Genomic DNA, 22,744 nt, shown 5'->3' on the forward strand with positions numbered 1-22,744 from the left:
AATAGAAGAAGAACAAAAAATGTGGGATCTTGATAACATAATTGATGCGACCGTAGAGATTATTAACCTAATTATTAACCCTCAAGACGACTCGGATTCCGAAGTTCATCCTATTTATTTTGAATTTGAATAGTTTTCTAATCGTAATTATATAAGGTAAGTAATAGTAGTTGTAATCGTAAGGTATTAAAGGGGAAAGGCGCAAAATGTCGCCTGTCAAAATGTTCAATGTGTTTTAAATGTATCCATTTTTTTTTCAAACCCTGAGAAAACTAAAAAGCATTTTTGAAAAATTTAAAGGCAGAATGAAATATTTTTTAGAATAAATAAAAAGTTTCTTTTGCATACAATATTTTCAATTAAAAATTATACTATATTTTGTCTTTTATTTTCACCCCTGTTACATAACATATTAAAATAAACATTGTAGAAGTTTTCAGGGACTTTCTGCCCTGAGTAATAATGTAATCTTTCATTCTGCGTTTAAATTTTTCAAAAATATTTATTAGTTTTCTCCAGATTCGAAAATAATGGATACATTTAAAACACATTGGAAATTTTGCCAGGCGACATTTGGCGCCTTTTTCCTTAATTAAGTAAATGTATCTTTTACAAATGGCAAGAAACTTTTTATTTTTGAATAAAATAAATAAGTATAATTAAAAAATACAATTTACATAAGTACAATTTAAAAAATATATTTATTTAGTTCAAATAAATGTTTCAATCATATACTCTACGACACTGGTCGTTCATCTCTAACCATTCAAAATACCCCCGTAATAGGATTATAAGGTATTGTATTCCTTCAGATATAAGGTGGGTTAGTCGAAAACGTCTTAAACCGTCAGTTTTAGGTTGGTTTTTACTATTATATCGTATTACCTATCCTCTCTGTATTTCAGTTTTCTAATTAGGGTTAAACTTGTAGTGAGCTATCAACAAATTGTGAACCGACTGTAGACGTTTTCATTTTTTTGTTTGGTAGAAGCGCATAAAACACAGGAACAATTCTTGTCTACTTTAAAATGTATAATATATGTCTGAATTGTCAATATGAATGAGTCAGATTAAATTTAATTATTAGAAGAATTTTTTAGCAAACAACATAAACGAAAATTGTTTTATTTTTATTAATATTTTGTATTTTGACAACGGCATGCGATTTGGAAGTCGAAACGTCAATAAATTTACTGTTTAACATACATTGTGGCTTATTTCCCATTAAAATAGTAAATTGCATAAATAAAATATTAACGAATTGTCGATTATTTCTATACAAATTGGCTACCTTACTGTTTGTATCAAATGTTAAAAAGTATTATAAATTTAAAAATTGAAGTTCCTTCCCTAAGATGCTTTTATGTCTTTTTATATTGAATGTGTATTAGTTAAGTACAAACATTGAAAAAAATTATTCACATTTTATCCAGACTTAAGACTGGCTATGATGAATCATAGGCATGTTTAATTTTTTTTTTTGTTTTTTTTTTTAGCTTTTTTTATCTATTTTTTCTGTTTTTTTATCTTTTTTTTGTCAATTTTTTATTTTAATTTTTTTTTTAGTGAAATTTTTGAATATTTGCCACGGACAACAAAAATGATTTTATATCACAAGGTCGCTGCAATAGTTCTGTTGCACTCTTTATCCTATTATCCAGTTGAATATACATTTTCTTTCGTTTCTTATTTTCTAGGTTTAAATCCATTCTTTTTAATATAAAATCTAAATATTCTGCTTCTTTTCTTAAATTTTTTATGAGAATGTATATGTTTGGATAAGGTTTCTTTAACATTCTGTTTAACCGGTAGTTCCATCCTTCCCCGGCATTATTTGTTCGGTGTCGGAGGCCATGGCAGTTCCACATATTCATGCCATTCTAGCCATTCGTTAACGAAGTAATCAAAAAATTTTGTCAAATTTTCATCTTCCGGAGAATCATATTGAATAATTAGCCACCCGTCTTCTATTTTGGGAGGTATTTAGGTAATCATCCAAAACCAAGTGGTAGAATTAACAGAAAAGTACTTATATCTTGGTCATGAAATTAGAATAGGCAAGGACAACCAGACCTGCGAAGTTCAACGACGAATAACACTTGCTTGGGCGGCGTATGGTTCACTAAGAGACATCTTTACGAGCAACATCCCGATAGCTATGAAACGGAAGACATTTGACCAATGCGTTCTTCCTCTTATGACATACGTAGCAGAAACTCTCACGCTCACAAAAACAATAGCACTAAAAATGCGAGTGGCACAAGGCGCATGGAAAGATCAATTCTCGGCGTGACAAAATAAGAAATCAAGACTTAAGGAAAAGAACAGGTATCAGTGATGTCGTCGAACGTATAGCCAAGCTGAAATGGAATTGGGCAGGTCACATAGCGGGACTGAAAGACACAAGATTGACCAGAAAACTAATTTACTGGCACCCACGAGAAGACAAACGCAGCAGAGGACGACCACCAACACGCTGGATGGCCGACATTAGACGAATATCCAAGAAATGGCAACAAGAAGCACAGAACCGTGAAGAGTGGCGAAAAATGGGAGAGACCTATGTTCAGCAGTGGACAAAAGAGGTTGCATGATGATGATGATGTCTTCTATTTGCTCCAACGGTAAGTATGCCAATACAGAACACATTCTTAAATGAAGTCGAACGTTATCGTCTTTGATGTATTGTGTTGTCAGTCCGATCGACTGAATGTTCCTCCAAAGCGACTGATTAAAATGGTAGTTGCATCCATGCAGTCTAACATCTGGAAAAACAGTTTTGAGAGCTTAAATAACAGCATCTTCAAAATCAAACATCACTGTTGTTGGTTTCCATCTGCCTAGTTTTTTGTCAGTATTGTAAACAGCCTTCTATACATTTTCAATTTTTTGTTTGGTGTAGAAGCGCATACAACAGAGGAACAATTCTTGTTTCGTCGTCAGTGCTACCCATATCAACATGCATGGTATTTATTTGTTTAAACTGTTTGGAGGAGCTCTTAAATGTACCGTCGACAAAAAAATCTATTTTTGTTGCTAACGTTTCCTTTGCTTTCGAAGTCGAAAAACATAAAATTCTTTCTCCTTCTTCAGTGTCGTCAAAACACAAAAAACTCTGACCATCTTCTAATGTCAACATTTCCAGTGGGATATCTATTTCAATAGACGACGCTGGTTCTGATCCGACACCAGTTTGTAAATGTCTTGAACGACAAAGTGTAGACTTACGTGAGGCATACAAAAGAATTTCACTCACAAAATCGAGTCCTTTTGTAAATAGTTTTTCGAACTCCTCCCTGTAAATGTCTGGGGTTGGAGTGTCTTCTTCTCGAGCTCTTTTTTGAAATGTACGTAGCCTTTTTTACTTCTAAGAGAGCTTCATCGGGGACACAGGTGTGTTGGTTGACTTCGAGTAATTCCGTCAGTTGTGTCTTCATCCTCTCTTTACAGTTGTGGTAACGTTCTTTTACACATACCCAAGTTACAACATCTTCCTTATTCTTCCTATATTTTCGATAGTGATATCCAGCGTGAAGAGCAGAAGGTTTTCCCTTGGTGGTTTCAATTATTTCAAAATTTTCTATTATTAAAAGTTGTTACGTACTGCACTAAACAATCTCTCAAACTAACTCTTCTTCTCTTCTTATAGTGTCGTGCACCTATAGTGCGTTGGAGAATTATCTTAAGGCCAGACGTCTGTCTTTTGCGGCATGCAAAAGATCGCCAGCGTTATTTATGCCTGTCCAGTTCTTTATGTTTCGTAGCCACGACATTTGTTTGCGACCTACTCCTCTCTTGCCTACAATCTAACAATATAAAAAACAATATGCATTTGTTTATTTGTTTTGATTTTGGTAATTCTCCCCCCAACCTTTATAATTAGGCAAATACAAACTTTCCAAAAATCCGTAATAAGGGGATTATTGTGGTTTAGTCAAAACTGTTTTCATTACCTATTGTTCAAAATATAGATAAGCGGATTAAAATATTTCAATAGTAGGATCAGACCTGCTAATAACTCGGGTGGTTACTAATTTACGACCTTCTTAGATTTCTAGCTCTTAAGTAAAATGTCTGATTGCAAGTGCAACGTTACCTGCCAAAATATTTTGGATTGACCGCTTTTGCAACGAAAATTACCTTGACCGGATATGCAACGACCGAATCTGAACCTATTTCAATATTATCCAGCTTTCGGTTGCTCACTTCGCCGTTTTATTTTTAAAATAATAATGTTTAGTCAGAAAAAAAATATCGTTTTTCTCCATATGCTTCATTTTTCCAAGCACATCAAATTTATTCATCTAGCAAAAATAGACTAACAGCTGCATGGTACTAAAATTTGGCACGTTTGCCTAAAAAGGATTAAACTTTTTAGAAATAATATTTTTTTGAGATCAAAACACTCCAATTGGCGAAGGGAGTTACTTATCAGACCACGTATTATGTATGTGGTGGTCTATATATTCATGTTCCAGAATTTCCTAGTTGCATGCTTTACTCCAGACTTTGTTGTTCGTACATATCTCCAATCTGACTAAAGAATGTTTTGGTTATTTTTAATTTATTACTCGTAACGAAATTATATTTCAATCAATCAAAGTCACAAAACTCCTGTAATATTATTAGCCTTGCACTGAAGTTTCAATTTATTAATTATTTAAACCCATGTTTGCATATTTAAGCTGTTTTCATTGTAATTCGACTAATATACCAATATAGTGAATTAAAATTGGTATTTATAATAGGTAATATAGCTTCAACTAAATGTGCTCTAATAACTAATTATTACAAATTAATTAGTTGCAACAATTAATCACAGGCATAACCACTTCATTAGTTTATGTTAATTTATTATAATTTTAGATAAGCTTCACAATGTATCCGTAGGTAGTTCAATATAAATTATTCACAATTGTTTTGTGTTATATTGCAACTACTTTACCTGCTACATTATAATACATTACAATAATGGTTTATAAAGTTCCATTGTTTCAGAGCCATTAATGGCTTTTAAAACTTAACTTTTAAATACCTAAATCCAAACCTACACAATGCAGCAACCTATTCTTATACTTTCAGTAAAAGCCTAATGTTTCGATCATTAATTTTGGATTTCTAGGAATACAAGAATATTCTGGTACTGTATATTGATTTAAGTGTATTGTTCGTTGTGTTTGTCCTGAAATTTATTTTTGTTAAACCGGCTGCTGCCTGTCGAGGCGTCTGTCAGGTAACGTTGTATATTATATTATATTATATTATATTATATTATATTATATTATATTATATTATATTATATTATATTATATTATATTATATTATATTATATTATATTATATTATATTATATTATATTATATTATATTATATTATATTATATTATATTATATTATATTATATTATATTATATTATATTTGTTTTTAAGTTGGAAGATTTCCCTTTTGCCATTTTCGGTTTTTCTCCTCGATATGCTTTTATGCTTTGGTTTTCTTCTTTCACTTTTATACTTTTCTCGTTCTTTTATTTGCTAATGTCCTATCTAATACATTTAAATAAACAGTTTAATGCTTAACACAATATTATAATATATTTTTTAAAGCCAAGTTTATTAATTAAGCGTAAACGAGGTTTAAATTTTTTATTTTTTATCATATTCAATCTTTCTTGCTTAATATTGATTTCTACAGTTTCTCGGGCCATTCTATAATCGCTGCCGACTGAAAATTTATATAAGACTGCAAAATCTTTATTGATGTGTTTTTGTCCCTGATGCTAAAGTCGATCTCACTTTTAGTCTTACCACCTTCTGTTACGTTTAAAAATCTATGCAGCAAATTATGTGCTATTTTCCCGTCTCATATAATATAGTTTAAAATACTTAAACCTACCTGCCTTTATTTCATATTTAAACATAATCGATTTTAAGATTCCTGTTGTAGTTAGTCTTTCTTTGAACTTCGTATAATATAAGAAAGATAAATTCCCTTGGCTGTGGTATATTCCGTGGTATTCGTATTTGTTAAAATAAGCCTTGAATCGCATCTTTGCTTAACTATTAGGCGAACTCAACTATAAGCTTTGAATTCATGAAGTACCTGTAGGTATAGTAAAACAGATAGAACAGCTGTATGTATAGTAGGTAATTAGGGAAAATTCGCTGAATTGGAGCCACTCGTGATCGCATTTAAAAGTAGTAAGACTAGTAATGATTTTATTAAATATACGGCCACGCTGAACCATCTCTTTAATCGCATAGATAATATTTCGAACAGTGAGAAATATCGACCTCAATTAGTTGTTTCCGCGTACGTTTTTATGAGTTCTCTTACGGAAAAAGCGGAAGACGTGGACGCAAAATCTACAGCACCTGTAAAATTTGGCTTTTTCGGCATAATCAGACATAAAACTTTGCTGCGGCAACCTAACGTGACAACTTCTTCTTTTGTAAAGACCGTTCCACCTAGGGACTTAAAATTTTCTGGTAATCATAAAGGTATCTTATTTCTTTTTTACTGCGTGTTGAGGAATGGCGCGTCGCGCGTCATGTTCCAAAAGAAATTTTACTTGAATCTGGCATATATCTATTTACAGGGAGAGCATATTAGTTTTATCTGGCATATCGCAATCAGGTCAGTATCATGTTGATTTAGGATGAATCTTCAAAATACATAGCCCAATTAAAGATTTTAATTCCGAAATTATTTGATAATTCGATTTCTTAGGAGTAACACCAATAAATGGAAATTAAGAGAACCAAGAAATTTTAAAAATAATGTATAAAGGTAGTAGAAATGCTGGGAATCTAAAAAGGATATTAACGAGAAAGGATATTAATAAGAAAATATCTATGGGTTGAAGAATATAATAATATGAATACGGTAAAACCTCCCTTAACCGAAACCTTTTTAACCGAAACATCGTTTAACCGAAACGGCTGACAGTTTCAATAATTTCGTCAATAAAAAGTAAATGTTTGTCGCAAAACGTAAACAATTCCGTTAATTTCACTCACCAATTGATGTCTATATGTAGACAAAAACCAAGAGCTCTAAAAGATATTTCCGAAAAGACATTTTAAGGTATAGAAGCCAAAAAAGTTCATGGATGTCGACCACTTTATTTTTAAAATGGTTTGAAAATGAATTCGTCTCAAGTGTAAAATCCTTTTTAAAATAAAAAAACCTTCTCATCAAAGCATTGTTGCTTGTTGACAATGCGCCCTCACTCTCAAAATCTACAAAATGGTGACAATTGTCAGATTTTTGCCACCGAATGTCACAAGCTTAATCCAGCCGTTAGACCAGGGAGTCATAGAGACATTCAAGAGACATTATAGAGAAGCATTCTTAAGATATCTGTTATTACAGGAGACGAATTAATCCAAAAGTGTTCCCGAAATTCTCAAATCTTTAACAATAAAACATTTTTATTGGTGAGCTGAGTCGTGTGCCAAGATCAAATCTTCAACTTTGGAAAAATGCTGGAACAAAACTTTTTGATAAGATTTTGATTGTCGATCCTGAAGAAGAAAATGGTAAGAAAACGACAGAAGAAATTAAACCTTTCATTAAAAATTTGCCGGGAGATGACGAAATTAACTAAGAAGAGATACGTGACTGGTTAGCAGCTGATGACTCAGAACGTGAATTCATCGACCAGGACATCATTGATATGGTTCTTTATCAAGACAACCTGAGCATATCAGATGACGAAGATGACGACCCAAGAGGCAACAGGTAGCACAAGACCGTCGATGAGATTTTCAATGCTTTAGAGGAAAGAGTTTTATACAGTAGGCCTAATTAGTTAGGGACACGACTAGATTCTTAATTTTTGTTGTCATTACATAAAGTTTTGTCCTTTTCAGATTGCTTTACGTTTCGTCGAACAATCGAATGAGGCAAACTCATGACGTTCTGCAAATTAACGATGGAGGGAGAGAGAAACATCGTTGTCAAACGAAAACGCAAAAAAAATAGCAGATTTCTTTAAAAAAGCATGTTAAACTTGTTCATTTTCCTTAATTTTATTACTTTATTTTGGATTTACTAATTAGAAAACATTAGGAAATCAACTATATAGTCGTATCAATATGGGTAGGTTTATGAAATACGAAGAACTCATGTTTCAGACTCAAGTCTGATAATTTTTAAATCTAAAAAAAATTTATGGATTTATTTTAATCTTTTAAATAAGCAGCTTTTAAATGTCGTCGGATTCCGCTGAATCCACCGAGCTTTCAGCTCATTTTGTTGACATCCCAAACCTAAATTCACCTCCTGCCGAGTCAGAGTATGTATCGGAAGATACAGCTCCAGACTCCATTCCCCCTGCCTCCCCATCAACATCCATCTCTTACGAGTCTGAGATGGACACGGAGATAATTTACCAATTCTCTGACGAGGAACCACTTAATAACGATTTGGAAGACCCTTAGTCAACCAAATCGTCGGCCCAGGATAGCTCTGTCCCTCAGGCATCTGATTTTGAAATAAAACGAATGATTTTCGACAAAAATACCGTCTACAATGCTCGTCGCGGAGAGGACAAAGCCCCGTCGAAAAGACCATGCTCCAGTCCAGGGCGAAACCCTAAGACCGAAAAGAAGAAACAAAAAGAAGATATGGCAGCACAGATGCAGAAACTCATCCACAAAATGGATGTGATGCAAGAAAACCATAATAGGCAAATAGAGGCGCTAATGGAGCAATTAAAAGAATTAAGAAGCGAAATAAAAATAAAAGACAGAGAAAACAAAGAATTAGTTGCACGAATAGTGCAACTAACTGAAAAGAAGGAAGACGCAGCTGTCCCCATGAAACGCACACACGAGGCAAGTATCAGTAGACACATTGAAAAAAAGGTCGAACAACCTGAAAGTGTCAGCCGGTACAAAGCAAAGAAGGTCGAACAACCTGAAAACAAACCAGTGGAAGAAGACTGGCAAGAATTAACTAAAAAACAAAGAAAACAAAAAGCTACCACTGCTAAATCCGTCGAAACCGCAACGCCCATAGAAACTATGAGCGCTGCAACGAAACAACGTGCGATTGTCGAAAAACAACAAGAGCAGAAAATGGACGACGAGATAAAAGCTCGTTAACAAAAAAGAGCCCAGAAAGAAAAAGAAATGCCAAGTACAAGTACAGCGAACAACGAACCAGTGGTACCCGCTGAGACAACAACAAAAGCACTGAAACCACCGGCAATCACACTAAAGTCGATAGGAGAAAGCCAAAACATACTACGCAAAGAGAGATCCGTTGTCTCAGATAACAAATTTGCAAAGTCCGAACGATCTGTAATCATACAGACGAAAAGCAGAGAGGGGTATCTCGCAATGATTAAAATACTAGAGGAACACAAACCGAAGGTAGAATTTATAGCATACCCTATTGATGTACCGAAAACAAAAAGGCTCATAATCAGAGGACTTCAAACTCATATTAATCTCAATGCATTAGCCGATGCAATGGAAGATAATGGCATAAGCTTAATCAAAATCGAATCTGTTATTTCTAAAAAGAAAGACAGAAAAGTACTGCCACTATACATAGTGACAGTACCTGAAGAAGAAACAGACAAAGTCCGTAAAATCACAAACCTCTGCTATCTACGTGTAACCATAGAAGACGAAATGAGGTAAAAAAAGAGATGTTCTACAATATTACAATTGCCAGAACTTCTTCCATGGGTCAAGTGCATGCCATTGTGCCTCGCGTTGCGTTAAATGTGGGAACAACCATAGATCTTCCGACTGCCCGAGAGATAGAGAGTCAGCAGCGAAATGTGCCAACTGCGAAGGGGCACATACAGCGAGTTACAGGGGGTGCACAAAAGCACCCAAAAGGAAAACCTAGGCAACACCACCGCCTAAATATAGAGATGCACCAAGTACACCCACCACCCGGAATAACGTAAGTTATGCCGCAGCCACGAAAGCAGCCGGAAAACCAAAAGCTGCCCCTGTAACACAAGCAAGCGCCTCCACAGACAGTGATAAGCTTATTGCTGTCATGAATAATCAGCTGAAAGAAATTACAGACCACTTCTCGGGTATGTTCGAGAAAATTACACATGTCCTCGATGCGATGAGCAAATGTAGAACCGAGTAATGCCAGAACAGTTGAACGAACTACAGATCGGATCGTGAAATTCGGGCGGGCTTCGTTCAAAAATTAACATACTAGACGAGTTTACCAACAGACTCGCTATAGATGTCATAGCCTTACAAGAGACTAAACTAGTCGAAAGAATTAAGACAACAATTCCAGGCTATGTCATCCATAGAGAAGGCACAGAGCGAATTCAGGCGGTACGGCCATTATGGTGAGAAGGCAAATAGACCACCATCTAGTGCCTACACCTAATGGCCTGGTCACCATGGAGGCGACAATAGTCCGGATCGTCGCGGCCAACGAGACGCTGAAAATAGTTTCGGCGTACGTAAGACCGAACGAGCCGGTACTAAGTGAAGACTTAGATCTAATATTAGATTCAGACCAGCCCACGATCATTATCGGCGATCTGAACGCAAGGTCGCCCAACTGGTTTGACAGACGGACAAATCTGAATGGCAGACGACTCTAGGCAACAATACGAGGTAAAATCAATAAATGAAGGCGATTCCACAAACAACGTAATCGTCATGACCCTAGTCGCAGTGGAACTAAATCCACTGCAGCCCCATCAAATAAAGAAAACAAACTGGCCTAACTTCAGAAGAGTAGTGAGCAAAAACATCGGGGCAATCCCAACAATTAACAACATAGAAGAACTCGAAGAAAGTATAATAAGATTAGAACAAACAATAATAAATGCCATCGATGCCAGCTCAAAAACGGAAACAAAAACAACACTAAAAGGAAGATTTTAAGAAATATCAGATAAGCTAAAAGATCTCATTACAGAAAAGAATAGAAAAAGAAGAAGAGCACAAAGGACAAGGAATCAAGAAGACAGAAGAATTGCTAATGAACTAGACAGAGAAGTCAAAAGAAGGCTAAATGAGCACAGAAGTGAATATTGGGACAAATATATCCAAGAACTAAACCATAATAAATCTGCATTCTGGAAAGTATCAAAAATACTCAGGAAAGACAAAAAGCCCATACCGCCTCTACACGGAGAAAACGGAATGGTTTACACTAAACAAGAAAAAGTAGAAGTAATGCGAGATACACTAGAATCTAATAACATGAAAAACTTTTACCCGGCTGAAGACCTAGACTTCACGGAGGAAGTAGAAAGAAGCGCCAGATGCTTAAGGAGAAGAAAAGGCATGATTGGCCTAGAACACACAAGTCCGGAAGAAATTAAAGAAATAATTAAAATACTAAATCTAAAGAAAGCAGCTGGGCCAGATAAAATCACAAACAGGGCAATCAAAAACGTACCCAACGAAATCATAGTGTACATTACGAATATCGTTAAAGACATTCTAAGACTAAGATACTTTTCTGACAGGTGGAAAAAAGCAGAAGTGATTATGATAGGAAAACCGGGGAAAAACGGGAGCTTTCCACAGAATTATCGACCAATTAGTCTCTTATCTTCACTAAGTAAGATAGCCGAAAGAATAATTCTAAAGAGACTGCAAACAGAGACAGAAGCAATCGGAACGATTCCAGAATCGCAGTTCGGCTTCAGATCCAGACACTCCTGCGAACTACAGGTACTTAGGCTAACCGAATTCATCACTAAAGGTTACAATGACAGAATGTATACTGCTGCAGACTTCCTAGACATCAGTAAGGTCTTTGACATAGTCTGGCATGAAGGCCTGCTTTATAAAATGAATCAATATGGATATAGTGAGGCAATGACATGTCTGCTTGCGTCATACCTGACAAACCGGAGATTCAGAGTTCGAATAGAGCCTGCCCTGTCCGAAGTCGGAACTCTGGAGGCAGATGTGCGACAGGGAGCGGTGTTATCTCCATATCTATACACTATATATACGGCAGGCACTCCAAGGGGTGGTGGAAAAACCTGGGGGTCAGATAGGTACCGATCCAGAATGATTAGCTCTTCTGGAGCAAGACCGGTTTGATCTTCGGACATGTGGATCCCACTGACTAGCAGTGGTATACACATGTCACTAGGGGTTGGGTTGAACGCTTCGCGTGTGTGTGTGTGTGTGGGATTTATTTTGTTCTGTTTCTATTCTAAACTCAATATGACCATGGAGTGAATAAATATACAAAATATCAAGTTGGCTGTTAGTTTTGTAAAACATACTATTAGTTTCTTCGCTTGTTTTGTTGATAGTAATCACTAGCGATTCTTGGTATGTGAAGCTGTCAACACGTTCAAATATATGACTGCCGAAGACTGTTTCTAGTTCCACATTTGCTCTAGCGTACCAACTACCTAACATGTACTTGTTTTTGTCTTCGTTGATGACTAAACCGACTTGTTTCGAAACATATCACCAGCGCATGATAAGATTTGTATCTATCTATTGCAAATAGTACCGCTGTCTCTAATCCATGTGTCTTGAACTGCCTTTTTAAGAGGTTTACCGTAGCTTTTAAGTTAAAAATTGTCATTCTCGTTAATCAAGTTTTTCTGGTATACTAAACTCACGCATTGATTGGTATAGTACCGTTTTTTGACACTGTCGCATGCGATCTTGAAGTCGATGAATAGGTGATGGATTTTAATATTAAATTCTTATGTATTCTTAATGATCTGTCAAACCGTATACCAAGCAGATAAAATCCATGATGCAATGCAAGAGATGAACAGAATAAAAATTGAAATCATTAGAATAGCAGAAATAAGATGAGCAGTTTCTGAAAAAAGATAAGTGGAAGATCACAAGGTATACTATTCGGGAAAAAGTGATGGATCACGTGAATTTGAAGTCGGAGTAATCAAATCGGCCAAGGTTGCCAAATGCTTGGCTAACTTTACATCAATAACATAAAGAGTGATGTTACTATAAGGGCAAGGCAACCCCATCAATATAAACATTATCTAGATTTATGCTCTTATGACAGACAAAGAAGAGGAAAAAGCAATTGGGTTTTATCAGAAGATATTAAGGTCTCATCGCTATGGGAGATTTCAATACCAATATTGGAGCTAGAGTTAAGACACAGTAAATCGGAATACATGGACCTGGAGTATTAAAACTAGTTGTGGTCAACATATTCTTCCAATTACCACCTTGAAAGCTGTACACGTAAAAATACTCTCAAGATAGGTTCGAGAAAATTATTAGAAATGACTTATATCCGGGAGCAGATTTGAAGACGGACCACGTTTCACAAGTGGGAGCTTTCCGAGTCGAACTCAAAAGAATTCAGAAAAAGAAACCACAATCATACGATGTACGTATGCTGAAAGACAATTCATAACAGCAATTCATAAATGTGTTGGTACAAGAGAGTCTTTGTTTTTACTACAAGCCTTATTCCAGAGATGCACAGACGTTAATTTTTATGTACACGCATGTGAGAGTAATGGCCAAGATGATGTGAATACTATACAAAGCAGGAATTAACAACTAAAATCTGAAAATACTTAGAAACCTTTACTTTACCAAGAAACAATTAAAAAAACTTTTTTTATTAACATATAATTTTATTGATTTTCAAAGTGCGGATTCTCATTTTAGATAATCGAGGCGTAGAGTTCAAAATTTGTCTTCCTTTTTCTATTTGTTTTTCTGCTCTAAATGAAGTAGTTATTTACATTTATTCTTAGTGCGCCTCTGTCAGGATTATACTTCTCTCCTTCGAAGCCGAGATATGCTTGTATTTTTCGTGAAGGATCAGCCTCAATTTAACAAGATTAATACTCGTAGTTGTCTTGTTACAAACTGGCAATTGATTTATTGCCCTCTATGGTTCACATGGTCCTTATCCTATAACTTGAAATTGCGACAATTGAATCTATTATCAGTTGAGCGGAGTATGAGACTCAAGAGCTGCAATATAATATGCAAATCATAGTTTACTCCTTTAATTTAACTATGTAAGTTTTAGTATGCTCAGGGGTAAGAGTTTCTGGATTAATTATCTAAAGAATAAAGAGCTCTATTATATATATATATATATATATATATATATATATATATATATATATTATTGCGATATTTAAAGTCTTGGTGCGCCAAGCAATAATTAGCTAATTAAATTTTAAATTTTTTTGATTAATTAAAATTATTTAAATGATATGATTATGACTCTATCACAATTTTTAATTCTTTTATCTCAGGGTTAAATTCGTGCTTCAATATCTATGCTATTACATGTGAAAGGTAAGGTCCAGAGAATACCGGAATAATAAAAAACACATATGATCTAACACTATATATTGAAATAAAAATAATGAAATAATTCACACTCAAAAGTTTTCAATAAACAAATCTCATATAAGGATTCTCAAAATTTTGTTCTCCGTACGTGAACAATCAAAATTAATGGTACAAACAATATTAATTGAAAACTCAAAATCCCAAACTATTCTAACTCTCCTAATCAAAATATTTATATCCTTTCTAAATTACGTGTAAAAATTGTGTTATCAATAAAAGAAAAAACTGCAGAAAACAAAAATATCTCTCTCTGATGATGAGTGGTCCAAATCCTTGTTCCTTGTAGACTGTATTATCTCCTCTCAACCGCTCCCTATGTAATCAGCAATCTTACAACAGATTGTTGCAAGTATATCGTCCTTAATGATCTCCTTCAAAAGCAACAATCATTCAAATTATGATAGCCTTTCTCCTCTCGATAAACTGAATCTCTCGTTGGCCCGAGTGAAAAATGACTCTTGGAATATCTTCTCTTTACGATAAACTGAATCTCTCGTTGGCCTGAACAGTGACTCTTGGAATATAAGTAGGAAAATATGACTTACAATATTTTGCTGCTTCAGCTTCTGTCAGATACACTAACTCCACAAAAACTCACTAACATTCAACACTACTGCTTGCTACTTCTTGGGAACCACCAAAGAACAATCACTGTTCCTCTTACAGACTTGGAAAATCAACTGATTATCTTTTCTCTCTCCTCAATCTCGCTAAACTTTTTCCTACATACTTATCCCACCTTTTTCAATCTCCGCCAATCAAAACTCGTCACAACTCCCCCATTTTTTCATTTCGATAACAAACAAATTTTTACCTATAATTATAAAATTTCCTAAAACTTATTTACAAATAATATTTTCTATAATTCTTAAAAACTAACAAAAACCTCTTTCTAAAATCTCTTCTATTTGTCTCTAATCACTGCATTAATGTGGTTCAATTGTCTTTGGATTTCACTTAAAATTATGCGGGTCACTCAAGTATAACAAAGAAACAACCCACGCAAAGCTTACATTTTGTTTAGTACAGGTAATCCAAGAATTTAATAACTTTCCTTCTTGGAAATGTTTGTTGGATATTATCCTACTTATCTGAATTATTTTAATGTTTTTGAACTTTGAAATATTTTTAAACAAACCAATATTTTTCTCGATTTTACATATCATAACAAATCCCCGCCATTTGATCTGCCGAAAACTCTTTGTTAAATTTTAAAAATGACAAAAGTTTTCTATGATCAAATTATTTCACTGTTATTAAAATCTATTCATGATATTGATAGATGTCGTGAATGTTAAAAATACCCCGTATATTTCCTGTCTCTATGTGCGCTAATTCATAACTATTTACCCCATTTTCCGTATTGACCCTATATGGACCTTCAAATATCGGCATCAATTTAGCACAAATACCATTTTGTAAATTCGACACCCTCAGTGCCTTCACTAAGACTTTATCTCCTTTCTGGAATTTGATCGGCCTTCTTCTTTGGGTTCTCTCTTGTCTTTGGAGATATTTCTCTCCACTTCGTCTCAATCTTCTTTGAACCAACTCGATCACTTCTTCGTATTGTCTGGGGGCGGTGTCTTCCCACGGTCTTGTAGGCATTGTTCCTTTCATTATATATAAAGGCGTCTCTTTGGTAACCGTATTTGGAGCACAATTCAAATAGGTCTCGATCTCAAACACTTTTCTGTCCCAATGTCGATGATGTTCTTTCGCGGCAATTCGTAGAAATTTTGTGACTTCTTGTATAAAACGCTCCGATGGGTTGCTCTGTGGATGACGGATGCTTATAAATTTTCTATCGATGCCCCTCTCTCTTAATTCCCTTTTAAAACGTTCGTTCCTAAAATATGTCGCATTGTCCAATAAAATATTGTCTGGTCTTCCCACCGTTTCTATAAAATTGTCTATCTTCCTAAGTATTTCAATTCCTTTTGTGGTTCTGCATGCGTACAATTTAACATATTTTGAGAAAAGATCCACCATAGCTAATATGTGTTTATTCCTTTGAGTTGTTGGTATCAAATCGCTCAACATATCAATAGCAACAATATCCAGTTTCTTCCGAGCTACGACGTTTTTTGTGACGTTTTCATTTTTAAAGTTCCTACTTTTACACTTTTGGCATGTCACACAATTTCGAGTCACCTCTTTGGCTATTGTATAATCCTGTCGACAAATGTAGTTCTCCCTGAACATAAGCCACACCTTTCTACTTCCAATATGTCCGTTGTCACAGTGTAACTTTAAAAAAACTTCTTTTGCCATTTGCTCCGTGATTACATAGAGTTCTTTACCATCGACCCTCTTAAAATATAGGTTATTTTCTTGTTCAGCCCTTTGCTTTTCTCTTTCATTCAATTCTTCCTGATTTTCCCTGATTTTAGCCAAAGAAAATAAGCCTGCTTCTTCTCTCATTATGTTCATGCCTACGTGGAGAGTTTTGTGATCCTCTTTGCGGAATTGTTCATCTCTCGTCAACGCATCAGCCAAAATATTGTCCGTTCCTTTGATATATTTAAATTCAAAATCATATTCTTGGAGTAAAAGAATGCCCCTATGAATTCTATTATTTACCAACCTATTTTTCATTATGTGTATCAACGCTGCATGGTCCGTTTCAATGGTGAATCTTGCCCCAAGTAGGTAAAAACGTAATTTGTTTACACAAAATAACACACTGGCAAACTCTAATTCAGTAACGCTGTATTTTCTCTCATACGTTTTGGTTACACGGGAAACAAAACATATTGGCACCTCTATATCGTCTTGTATCTGTGATAACACCCCTGCAAATTTTTTTATGGAAGCATCGGTCCTGAGAATGAAAGGTTGCTCATATCTTGGGTGGTGCACTCTTACAGCTGTGGAAAACGCTCCTTTTAAATTTTTGAAAGCGATTTCTTGTTCCGTTCCCCATTTCCATCTGACATTTTTCTTAAGTAATGCTATTAGCGGTATTTCTTTTGTACTGAGGTCTGGTATCAGCTTTTTGAAATAGTTTACCATTCCTAAAAATCCCCGCAAAGTTTTTAAATTGGTTGGCCTAGGGTAGTTGTTTATGACTTCAATTCTATCTTCTGCAAGACTAATCCCTTTTGTGTCTAATTTGAATCCTAAATACAATACCTCTTTTTGGAAAAACTGACACTTTTGAATATTTAATTTTAATCCGGCTTGATCAAGTTCTTCGAGAACAGTATGAATATGTCGTAGATGGCTTGTTATATCCGGTGAGAAAATTAATAAATCATCTATGTAATGTACAACAAATTCTCCATGCCTATTTAAAATTGTGTGTAATGCGCGAACCAAAGCAGCGCATGCACTTTGTAGTCCAAATGGTACTACCCTAAATCGGTACACCACTCCGTCGATAGAAAAAGCGGTATAATTTCGACACTTTTCTGCCAAAGGTATTAACCAAAAACTGTGTTTCAAATCGATTATGGAGAAAATGTGTGATCCTGTGATTCGTCCAAAAATGGCTTCTATGTTCAAAGGCGCTTCGTATTGTGCGATTGTGTGCGAATTAATGTTTCTTGCATCTAAACATAATCGCAAATCACCATTTGATTTTTTTACGCATACTATCGGGTTGATATATGGAGAGTCAAATCTTTCGATCACCTTGTCTTTGATCATATTTTCAATTTTCTGTCCGACGCTTTGCCTGTATTTATACGGGATTGGATAAGTTTTCGATTTAAAATTTTCTAAGTTTTGAACTTTAAAAGAATGTTCATAATTTTTAGCCACTCGGCTTTCTTCATTAATAAGATCTCCATAATTTTCTAAAATCTTCTCTATTTCCTTCTCCATGTTTTCTCCACATATTATTTTTCTTTCATCCTCAGTTTGTTCACATGTGTTCACTGTCCGTATTACTTCTTCACAAAATTCTGGATTCTCGTCCATAATTGCCATTTCTTCTCTGTCCTCTTCCGTTATTTCTTCTTCTATTTTTTCTTTATCTTTAATTTCTATCTGGTATTCCGAGCACCATGTTTCGGCTCCTTCCATTTTTCTGCTTATAACTTCCTTTTTTTCCTGCTTTCTTTTCGAACTCTTCTTCTTTTTTTTTATTCTCTTTTCCTCTTCGGATTGATTTTTTTCTTGAGCTTTCGATTTATCCTCTACCGTCATATTGATTTCTTTATGTTTTTCTTGTCCATTTATCCTTTCAGAAAATTTTCTCCTATCTGTTTCCTTTTCTTCTTCTATGTTGTCTGGTTCTGCTCTGATTTCCAGTTGATTTTCCGAAAAATTGATGGTGATATGTTTTTCACTCAATTCATCAATTCCCGCTATCATATCATGATTTAGATCTTCGATCACCACACATTGCATAATATAGAATTGGTCTCCCACTCTGATCCGTACTCCTAAACCTTCGTTTACTGTCGTCAATTTTTTATTATTTGCACCCACTAAAGCAACCCTCGGAATCTTATACACAAATCTGTCCATATTTAATTCTTTTACTAGTTTTTTATTGATTAACGAAATTTCCGATCCAGAATCAATCAGAATTTTAATCGCTTTATGTTTTATAAATGCACCTAAAAAATTAGATTGGAATTAGAATTTTGTTTTTCGTTTCCCGCCAACTGTATAAACTCTCTCGGGTGACAAAATATACCGGAGAGTTTTTTACTTTTGTTTAGTGGATGCCTTATTGAAAATCCTGTCTGGATTCATTGAATACTTCTTCTTCCTCCTTTTCTATTGCCACATGATTCATCTCTCTTCTGTTTTGTCGTTGGAATCTCTGATTATTTCTATCGTCCCTTTGTTCGTTCGTATTCCTATTCGGAGGATTTTGTGCATCTCTATTCCTGTTGTGATTTTCATTTGTTCTATTTTGTGTATCATTCCGGTTATCGTAATTTTGTTGTCTATTGTAATTATTGTAATTTCTCGGCCTATATTCGTTTGTTGATCTGGGATGTCGGTTTCTCTGGTCATAATTTGATGAATACCTTCTTTCCGGTCCATTATATTGGTCATGTTGTCTTCTATTTCTCATTTCTTTTCTTTTCGCTTCTTTTAATTGAAGGAATTGGCACAAACTATCAATATCTTGATAGTTTCTCAAAATCACGTGATCTTCCAAAGTTTCCTCAAAATGTCTGCTGATCATTTCTACCAGCTGTTCGGTAGAATATTTGTATTCTAGATATTTTGAATTGTTATATATCTGCAAAGCATATCTTTCTTCAGATATTCCCATTTTTTCGTGATATTTTCCATTCTGTAGCTCTTGGTTGATTTCTCTCTGTTTATTTTTCCCCCAGAAATAGTTGAGAAATTTATTTTCAAAATCTGTCCAATTTTCAAACTCATCTTCCTTGCTTTCATACCATAACGCTGCTCCTTCTTTCAAATGGTTTCTAATTGTTTCTTTGCAATCGTCAAAATATCTAATATGTTGTAATTTGGTTTTCAAATTCTTAACAAACGGTACTGGGTGTGTTTTCTGAATATCCCCGCCAAATTGTATTTTCGCCTCGCTTGTTCCATGGATGATAACTTCTTTTCTCTCTACCCCTCTTAGTTCAATTTCTGCCATTTGTTTTTCATTTTGCTTTAATCTTCTTTCTACTTCCTTCCTGTCTTCTTGTAGCGCCATTTCAAATTTTTCTTCTAACTGTTCTAATTCCTTTTTCTGGCCAATCTTAATTTCCTTCATCTTATTTTCTACTTTCTTTTCTTGTTCTCCCATTTTCCTTTTAATTTCATTAATCTCTTCTATTTGTTGTATCAGTTCTTTCTTTATCCCCTCAACACATCCTTTAATTTCCTGTTCATAGTTTTCCAAACGCTGCTCTATATTGCTCATTGTTTGTTTTGTTTCTTGTTGATTTCTATCCATTTTTAGTGATGTTTCTTGTTGGTTTCTATCAATTTTCTTTGCTGTTTCATTCATTGTTTGTTTTGTTTCCCTTTGATTCTCTTGTATTTGTTGTGTCTGTAATTGCATTAGTTGTAATATTTTCTCTATTCCTGATAATTCTTTTTTCTCCTCAACTATTGTAACATTTCCTTCATTATCCGATCCTTCTTCAACAATTGTTTCCTCTTCTCTGTTATCCTCCTTCCTTTCTTGCATTTTGCTTTGACTCCTTGTGGTCGACATGTTGTTTCTTTTCGTTACTGTTTTTTGTCCCCGCCAAATGTGAAATTTTACAACACTCTATATGTTTCAGAACACGACAATATTTCTCCCCAAATGTATTAAATTTTCACGACAAATATCAAATATGCAATCAGTAAAATTCAAATAATTCAAAATAAATATCAAATGTACGATTGGTAAAGAAAATAAAATCAAATAATTCAATAGCAGTAAATATCCACTAACTACGATCAATCAATAAATCAAATTTATATTCCCTGGAAAAATTGTCAAAATACTTTCAAATTCAAATTCCCTCAATGTTATATGTTTTTATCTCTGGATCACCTGTACTTATTCCAGATCTCTTTCCCTTCCTTCAAATGTAAAGCTGCGATATTTTCAAGCCCCACGTTGGGCGCCAGTTATTGCGATATTTAAAGTCTTGGTGCGCCAAGCAATAATTAGCTAATTAAATTTTAAATTTTTTTGATTAATTAAAATTATTTAAATGATATGATTATGACTCTATCACAATTTTTAATTCTTTTATCTCAGGGTTAAATTCGTGCTTCAATATCTATGCTATTACATGTGAAAGGTAAGGTCCAGAGAATACCGGAATAATAAAAAACACATATGATCTAACACTATATATTGAAATAAAAATAATGAAATAATTCACACTCAAAAGTTTTCAATAAACAAATCTCATATAAGGATTCTCAAAATTTTGTTCTCCGTACGTGAACAATCAAAATTAATGGTACAAACAATATTAATTGAAAACTCAAAATCCCAAACTATTCTAACTCTCCTAATCAAAATATTTATATCCTTTCTAAATTACGTGTAAAAATTGTGTTATCAATAAAAGAAAAAAACTGCAGAAAACAAAAATATCTCTCTCTGATGATGAGTGGTCCAAATCCTTGTTCCTTGTAGACTGTATTATCTCCTCTCAACCGCTCCCTATGTAATCAGCAATCTTACAACAGATTGTTGCAAGTATATCGTCCTTAATGATCTCCTTCAAAAGCAACAATCATTCAAATTATGATAGCCTTTCTCCTCTCGATAAACTGAATCTCTCGTTGGCCCGAGTGAAAAATGACTCTTGGAATATCTTCTCTTTACGATAAACTGAATCTCTCGTTGGCCTGAACAGTGACTCTTGGAATATAAGTAGGAAAATATGACTTACAATATTTTGCTGCTTCAGCTTCTGTCAGATACACTAACTCCACAAAAACTCACTAACATTCAACACTACTGCTTGCTACTTCTTGGGAACCACCAAAGAACAATCACTGTTCCTCTTACAGACTTGGAAAATCAACTGATTATCTTTTCTCTCTCCTCAATCTCGCTAAACTTTTTCCTACATACTTATCCCACCTTTTTCAATCTCCGCCAATCAAAACTCGTCACAACTCCCCCATTTTTTCATTTCGATAACAAACAAATTTTTACCTATAATTATAAAATTTCCTAAAACTTATTTACAAATAATATTTTCTATAATTCTTAAAAACTAACAAAAACCTCTTTCTAAAATCTCTTCTATTTGTCTCTAATCACTGCATTAATGTGGTTCAATTGTCTTTGGATTTCACTTAAAATTATGCGGGTCACTCAAGTATAACAAAGAAACAACCCACGCAAAGCTTACATTTTGTTTAGTACAGGTAATCCAAGAATTTAATAACTTTCCTTCTTGGAAATGTTTGTTGGATATTATCCTACTTATCTGAATTATTTTAATGTTTTTGAACTTTGAAATATTTTTAAACAAACCAATATTTTTCTCGATTTTACATATCATAACAAATCCCCGCCATTTGATCTGCCGAAAACTCTTTGTTAAATTTTAAAAATGACAAAAGTTTTCTAGGATCAAATTATTTCACTATGTTATTAAAATCTATTCATGATATTGATAGATGTCGTGAATGTTAAAAATACCCCGTATATTTCCTGTCTCTATGTGCGCTAATTCATAACTATTTACCCCATTTTCCGTATTGACCCTATATGGACCTTCATATAATAAAATTTTTATTATAGAATTTCTCTAGTTAGTGTTGACGACAGTATAATGTACCTATTTATGTGGTTTGTGACCATTTTTGCTACTATTGTCAGCTGGTGACCTTAATATGTACAACATATATTGGGAAGTTTAAACAAAGTATTTGCAGTCATGAGTTTCTCATTGATACAGAATTCAGCCACCTGTCGCTACGTTAATATGATCCACATAATCCATATCGCTTCGCACAATATTTTAC

At 34.3% G+C, this 22,744-nt stretch overlaps 1 protein-coding gene across 2 annotated transcripts in view; it reads left to right on the forward strand.

Moving 5' to 3' along the window:
• Positions 1–22,744, forward strand: part of Ptp99A (Protein tyrosine phosphatase 99A) — a 644,333-nt gene that overhangs the window by 226,318 nt on the left and 395,271 nt on the right. The window lies entirely within an intron of this gene.

The sequence above is a fragment of the Diabrotica undecimpunctata genome, chromosome 10 (assembly GCF_040954645.1).
Source record: "Diabrotica undecimpunctata isolate CICGRU chromosome 10, icDiaUnde3, whole genome shotgun sequence".
Taxonomy (NCBI): Eukaryota; Metazoa; Arthropoda; class Insecta; order Coleoptera; family Chrysomelidae; genus Diabrotica; species Diabrotica undecimpunctata.